The sequence below is a fragment of the Cariama cristata genome, unplaced genomic scaffold (assembly GCF_000690535.1).
Source record: "Cariama cristata isolate BGI_N322 unplaced genomic scaffold, ASM69053v1 scaffold4984, whole genome shotgun sequence".
NCBI lineage: Eukaryota > Metazoa > Chordata > Aves > Cariamiformes > Cariamidae > Cariama > Cariama cristata.
The window spans coordinates 107,894-115,093 of record NW_009613518.1 but is presented as its reverse complement, the minus strand read 5'-3'; the positions used below and the strand labels follow the sequence as shown (position 1 = coordinate 115,093).

Sequence of the window (7,200 nt, the reverse complement as noted above, 5' to 3'; positions counted from 1 at the left end):
TCCCACCCCCGCCAGCCTAGCTGCTGTGGCGGCAGCTCGCTTTCCTTCCAAAGGGAAAACAAGGATGGTCTCCTGGGCCTCCGAGATCTCATTACAGAACAAAACCCAGCATCTTGTAACACAGTGAGTGTGATGGACTTACGATTTCATGACTCTCTTTGAAGGAAAATGACTGAACAGAGAGCATCATTGAAAGGAAAGGAGAGAAGGCGGTCTCTGCTCTTGCCATCTGCTCCTTGCTGTCTCCCTTTCCCAAGGTTCTCCATGCTGCTCAGAAACTTGCTGAGGCACACAGTCCCCCCATCCTCCTTCCTTTTTACTTGGCATTCAATAATACCTCTGTATTATAGACATAACATATTTGCATAATACCTAATACCCATGGCTCTGCTCGAGGGCTCTAGCAACTATGGCAACACAAAAAAGTTAACACGAAAACTGCCATGTTCCATACGTGTAAAGTTCTTTAGGTCTCCGAGGAAAACAGTAGCAGGATTCCCAGGCCTAAGACAGTGGTTCTAGAAAGCTGACATAAAAGGTAACTACTGTATAAAAGCTGACAGTATTTCACCCCCTGCTTTTATAGCCTAGTAACGGTAAAGTGCCTTTTTGCAGTGTTGCCCTTCAAGTGAAAGGAAAATTCCCCCCTATATTATGTTCAATTTTTCAGTTTCTGTTATGTCAATATAACAATCTCTTGTAACAAGAGGACAAAAGCTTCTCCATCTTCTTGGGATCAATATTATTGCTCAAGCAAGGACAACTGGTATCTCTTTGTTAAGGCTCTATTTTCATGTACAGCCAAAATACAAATACAATTAGAACTCAGCAGGTAATAATCTGCTTTTCAGACCAAAGGCTGAAGTAGCCCGGATGGAAAACCTACATACACTGTGTCATGCAGCATCGTTCTCTCCCAAGCCCTGCACACAAATAAGAAACCCGATGGTCAGGATGGCCTGTGCAGATGGATCTGTCCCAGATGTCAGCTCACGCCAGCAGAAGGTTAAGGTCTGAAGCAAAGAGAAGTCCCGTACGCCCCAAAGCTCCCTTCACACCAGCCCCCCTCTTCCCCAGTGTGATCACAGACGCTCCAACACTGACGGACCCTTCAGCAGGGAGCTGCAGTTATTCCTAAAGCTACGGATGCATGAACTGTAAGAAAAAGCTTGAGAAATAAATCTGGAGCAAACCACACACAGACATCTGTACAGAGACAAGCAGGTCCCTCGAATGAAAGTCCAGAACTGAAAACTGCGAGAAATTTGTCATTGCTTGGCTCCAGCTGCACTGCCCTAAGGGGTCACACTTCCAGCTTTTTACAACAGGAACACAGCTCGATGCACTGGTGTTTGTACGGCCTCAGAGAGCCCCGGGGTGGCATGGTTAAATATCCAGAGATCAGGAAAAGGCAATGCAAAAGTAGCCCCTACAACCTTGGTTTCAGTGACTTAAGCATATATGAAGGAGATGCAGTATTTAATTACCCAATAGTCATACATACTGCAACAGAATTTGTCCTAGAAATTGCTGAAGTACTCCCCAGCAGCATTTCTAATCTTCGTATTTCCTATGTTGCGAACCACAGGAGGACTTAAAAATGGTTTTGAGCATGACAGCTTGTAAAGACTACACCTCAGCCCTTACACAGGTCTAGACATCCAAGCGCACAGATGAATTGGTATACATCGCTAGCAATTTTCTCCAGATGGATCCTTTGTGAGCTGTGGGGAAAATCCCACGAGAAGTACACTGAGTAGGCAAAGCGAATTTCAAAAGATCAAGCCTCGATGAAATCTGCATCTGCTTTTGCTGGGACACCTCGAAAGGGCAGTTGTCTTGTCAAATGTTAACCTGCCCTGGGGAGAGCTGGTGCTTGAAGCCACAAGTTTTCTTTCCTCCTTGCTTAATCACAGGAGGAAGAACGTACCTGCCCATGCACGTTCTCCTCGTACTCAGAAGTCACACATGGGGGGCTTTGGTTAATCGTATAAAGGATGTTCGTCTTTGGAAAGAAACAGATTGACACAGAGCATATTGAAAAAATAAATGGGCAAAAAAGCTCCACACAAACTTATCTGTTGCTTTCTGTCCTTCTTTAGACACTGGAAAGCAATACAAAATGCTTGGATAGCCACTTTTTGAGCAAAGGTAAAAATTCAGCTGATATACTGAATCCTGAAGGAGTGCTCTTAGTACCTTCACTGTGCAGCAAGACTAAGCCAGTTTCCTAAGCAACTCATGGACAATCTCGGAAAATGAATATAATATTCTCCGTAGTTTCAAAACCAATGGAAAGACATGACACATGACCTTGACCTAAGGAATTGAACAACAATTTGGAACATTACGGCTTTTTCTCATTTACAGCACAACCCAACTATGAACTCATACACATGACCCCTTCTAACTGTTGGACTTCTGGGTTTCACTCCAACAAGCTAGTTCTTAAGATTTTTTGAGAAGAACTCTTGCCAGTTAAGGTGTTTTTCTGAGGGCTGACTCCTGTAATGGACACCCAAACACTTCCCTCTTTCCCACACCCAGGAAGCCCTGCCTTCCCTGCAAATACCCTTCTCTAACCAGTGAGCTCTATGGACCTTGCACTAAACAATGGATAGCTGGGCGTCCTTTGACTTTCAGGTATTAAAAAACAAATCGCATTCCCAAATTGCTGAACAAGCTGATAAATGAGATATTCTTGAATCTGCTAAAGCAGAGTCTGAAATCAACCACCTGCACAGCAGATCCACCAATATCCACCCCTGTTCCACCACCAGCATAACGGGCATGGCGAAGTCCTGTCTCGGTGTGACAGGTCTGTCACCAACACAATACATACAAAAATCAAGCTAGATCACATTTCTGATTATCAAAACTTACTGAGGTTTTCAAATTACTACAATATATTATAACAACTGGGTTATCACTTTTTTCATCTCCAGATTAAACATCTCCAGATCTAAAGATTTTGAAAACACTGTAACAATGCTGCTGTAAAACAGATACTCAACACAAGTTTTTGACATTCACTTTTGTGCTTAGTGAGCTCAGCATGATGAGAGCTATTACAGTAACTACCGACGTACTTGCACACCACAACGTAATGAAAAGAAGATGAGGAAAAAAATGTGTGAGACCACTTAAGGAGGTATCAGATAAAGGGTTTGGTTTACCAGCCCATTTTTTGTGCCATTGTCCTTCTTGACCCACCGCAGCCACCTTCTTGGCATGCAGCAGCCACCGCAAGTGTATTAAAACTTTAACAAACCTACAAAAAATGAGAAATTCGGGATTTCTTTTCAAAGCCAATGTTGCGATCACTCAGCAAAGTGCCCTGCTGGGGTTGCTCCACAGAAACACAACCACTTTGCTCACTGGAGACTCAGGCTTTTCCCCTCTCATTTTCTCAGTTTCTACTTGATGGATGTGCTGAGTCTGTTCATTTACAGGAGGAAACTCAGGAAAAGAGTTCTTGCTGATTAATTATGGCCTCCTCGGAAACAGCATTTTACTAGTCAATTAGAAACAGCTCTCTAAGGCAAATTGTATTTCCATGTGCCCACACCTGTTTCTCCAATAAATCATACCATTCTATATTTACACAATGGGCCATATTACAGCACAAATGAGCTGCCTAATGCATTTCAAACACCACTGTAAACTCATGTAACGTATTAATCAGCACCGAGTAGAATGAGCAGACAGAAACTGCACTACCTGTGCCCTCCCCTCCATGCTTCAAATCGGTCAGAAAACTCATTTGTCTGGGGACTAAGACGACTCAGTCCTACCACACACTGCTCACCTAACCACAACTCTTAATAAAAAACTCTTAATAAAAGCTCTGCACTTCCACTTTCTTCTTTATAACGTAACAAGCAAATACATCAAAGGGGGGAAAAAAGGGGGGGGGGAGAAAGGTACAAGCTACACTTCTTTAACTTTGGTCAAATTGAAGCATACCATGTCAGCCTTTGTGGCCATTTGGTTAGTCTCAAACTTGCATAGAAGAAATGAAAAGTCTGTGTGCAATTACACATTACATGTATTTTTTTACATTTTATAAAACTAAGAAATCTCTTCAGTTTAGTTTGTAAACACTCCATAGCTCACTATCAACGCAGAGACAAAATGGATAAAAGCAGAGGAGTCTTTATCACTGTGGAGTTTCCACCAGGGAAGCATAAAAATGGGTCAGTGCAGACATACGGTATCTCCAGGACATCAGTGGGACCTGTGCGCAGGCTCAGCAATGCCCTACAAACCCACTGCTGTGTTTCCCAACTTGCTCCTTATATTGCAACGCTGTATTTCAGGGAAACAGAGATAAGTGATTCAAAGAAAAGCAGGTTATTTTTGGTTTATTTTACTAAGGAATGTTTTCTTCCTTAACAATACCCTGACATAACAAAACCCATGGCTTCCCATTTTTATGGAGCTAGCCTTGCACAGCGACTGCCTATTGCTCCAGCAGGCCAGTATGCTGAAGCATGTTCTGGAGTAGAAAAATACAGCTCTTTTAACTCTGGCATTTTTGGGTTTTTTTCCCCCCACATCCTTTGCCTCTCCTTATCAGAGCATCCTGCACACTGCTCCATGATACGAACCGATGACCCGTACCACATATGCTTCGTTGACCCTTCCACTGACCAGCTCCCACTGAGCTGGTTGAAAAGCCCCAAGGTGAAGCGAGGCTAGCAACGTCACGTTGGGATCTGCAAGGGGAGTTGCAAGGAGCAGCAGTCTGGCACTGAGGGGAAAGGCATTCCCTGAAGCTCCACGGGCAGGAGAGAGGGGCTCAGGGCAAAGCAGCTCTGATTTGTATCTTTAGGCTCCTCCGCAGCTCACCACAATGCAGCAGAAACTTTAGATGATGTGGTGCCGCTGAAAATTTCGTGGAAGGCAGCACTGATGATATGGTGCCCTGAGTGATGAGCCAGGAACTATTCGAAAGATGTTAATACACCCATGCACCTTGGACATCAGCTGCTCCCTCCATAAAACAAGTCCTATCATCAGGGGCTCTGTCTGAGTTACAGCTGAGGGAGCAGAAGAGCATTTGCCTATGCCAGCACTGCAATACAAAGCATCTGGTGATAGCTTGGCTATCAAAGGTGCTTTGTAAAACCCGGATCCACTCTTTTACACACGAATCACAGCGAAATTCATACTTTTCTAGAACGAAGAACATCAGGAAACCTAATTCAGATTTCTAATTCCTGCCTTAGATGATAATTCTGTTTCACCAAATTACTTCTGCCTGGTGATGTAGCTGCATTTATAATTATTTATTGCCCAGCTCAAGGTTAAGTGAAGGGAACAGCCTCACTGAGATCCTGTTTAAGCCCTTATTTTTCATAATGTGCTACGAAAGATTAATTGCTTTCTATTTCTCCAATAGAGACAGACTTAAAATTGCCATTTGATACAAACTATTAACACAGCAATCGTTTTGAAGTAGCACATTGCTTCTTATAATTTAATACGTTTCCCCTCTTTTGCTTATTCTATAAAGTGGTACTTGGCAACCTTAAAAATTTAATTTGTGGAGGTTCCTTTGTAGGACCCGTAAAAATCCAGTCTTTTGCACTCCTGCAGACTCGGTACCTGATGAAAGGTAGCTCCCCATAAAGAGCAAAGTGGAAATGCAGCATTGTTGAGCAGATACTATTGAAGATGTTCTGTTTTACCAGCATGCTACTTGGAAGCCCTGAGGACAGTGCTGAAGCAGATAATAAATCGTTCTGATAACACAGGCTGACAAAAAGAGCAAGGATACATAGATATATATATATAGCCTAAATATTTGCTTGCTCAGAAATGGCTGCTTTTTTTTTTTTTCTCTTAAGTAATGTCACAGGGTGAAGGTCTTTCAGAAAGAGATGATTTGCAACATGCAAAAGACTGCTGCTATTTACAGGCAAAGTCCACCACTCACTTCTCATGATGGTTGTGGGTTTTCATTGCATAAGCAAATATAAGGAACACCAAGACTGCAGATGATAAGAAATTCAAACACTTGCAAAAACATAGATTATTCCAAACAGTAATATTTAGGAAAGCACACTTAGGGATCCTACACATATGATCCCAAAAGCCACTTACTGTTTTCAGCACTCAGTGGGAACTTTGGGTGCCCAGCGTTTTACAGGCAGTGAATGAATGACCAGCTGCCACAGTAAAAGCTTTTTCTTTCTTTTTCTGATTTACCTGAGCTAAGGAACTTTTTAGAGATGGACAACAGCCACCATGGTGCCTACCTTAATATTCTTTTAGCCCTGGATGCAAGCTCTATGCTGGGTCCCAGGAGTGAAAAAGAAAATCTCCTCACATTTCTATCTAGAGTTCTTGGCACAGAGGGCTCTCAAGGCTAGCTGGAGCTCCTTGGTATGACTACGGTACAACAATCACTGTTGCACAGATTGGCCTCTTTTCCTTTCCTTGATCTGAAGCACTTGCATGATGGTAGTCAAAAGACTCTATTTGTTACTAAGACATTAGGATCCTGGGAACTGCATCGCAAAGAAATTAAATACATAAAAATACAGAAGGAAAATCTGCGTTAAAGTAGTCCTAAATTCAGCTCCTTCCAGATAAATTGGGGTAAAAGCTTATCTAACTTCCCATTATTCGGGTATGGTTGGGTTAGGGATTCCAACTTCCAAAAAAGTCATTGTGTAAAAAGATTTCAGTTCAACATATTGAGTAGCATGCTTATTTGTCTCTCCATCCTGAAAGTAACATTCCTGATGAGGATATAGTCATGTCCTGCCACCAGCACATAAACAGAAGCAGAAACAGAAGCTCTGAATAGTATTAACCAACCTCTATTTGTCAGTTCTGGAGTTAATGAATGTAAAATGACTCCCATTTACAGCTAGGTCTTTGGACTGGCAGCAAAGGCTGAGTAAAGAATCACCTCTTTTCTCCCTTCTCAATCTACATCCTATCAGCCATGAAGGAACCCTCGCCGGAGTCTGCAGCGAGAAAACCTGTGTTTATCCTTATCGTTCATAATGATAAATGCCAGCGATACCCACTGGAAGTGAAACCTCAGCAGGGACTATGTATCACTAGTAATAACAGAAATAATCAAGCTGTTGCGAGAACCAGACACTCAGACAGCAAATTCAATTTTTTTTTATTTTCTGTCCAATACCAATGACAGCTCCCAGCCGTCACGCATTACAATTAGCT

The 7,200-nt window shown here is 42.6% G+C and overlaps 1 protein-coding gene across 1 annotated transcript in view; it reads right to left on the bottom strand.

Moving 5' to 3' along the window:
- The window catches only part of ARPP21 (cAMP-regulated phosphoprotein, 21kDa), a 100,126-nt gene that overhangs the window by 19,469 nt on the left and 73,457 nt on the right, over positions 1 to 7,200 (bottom strand). The gene's annotated exons all lie outside the window — the stretch shown is intronic.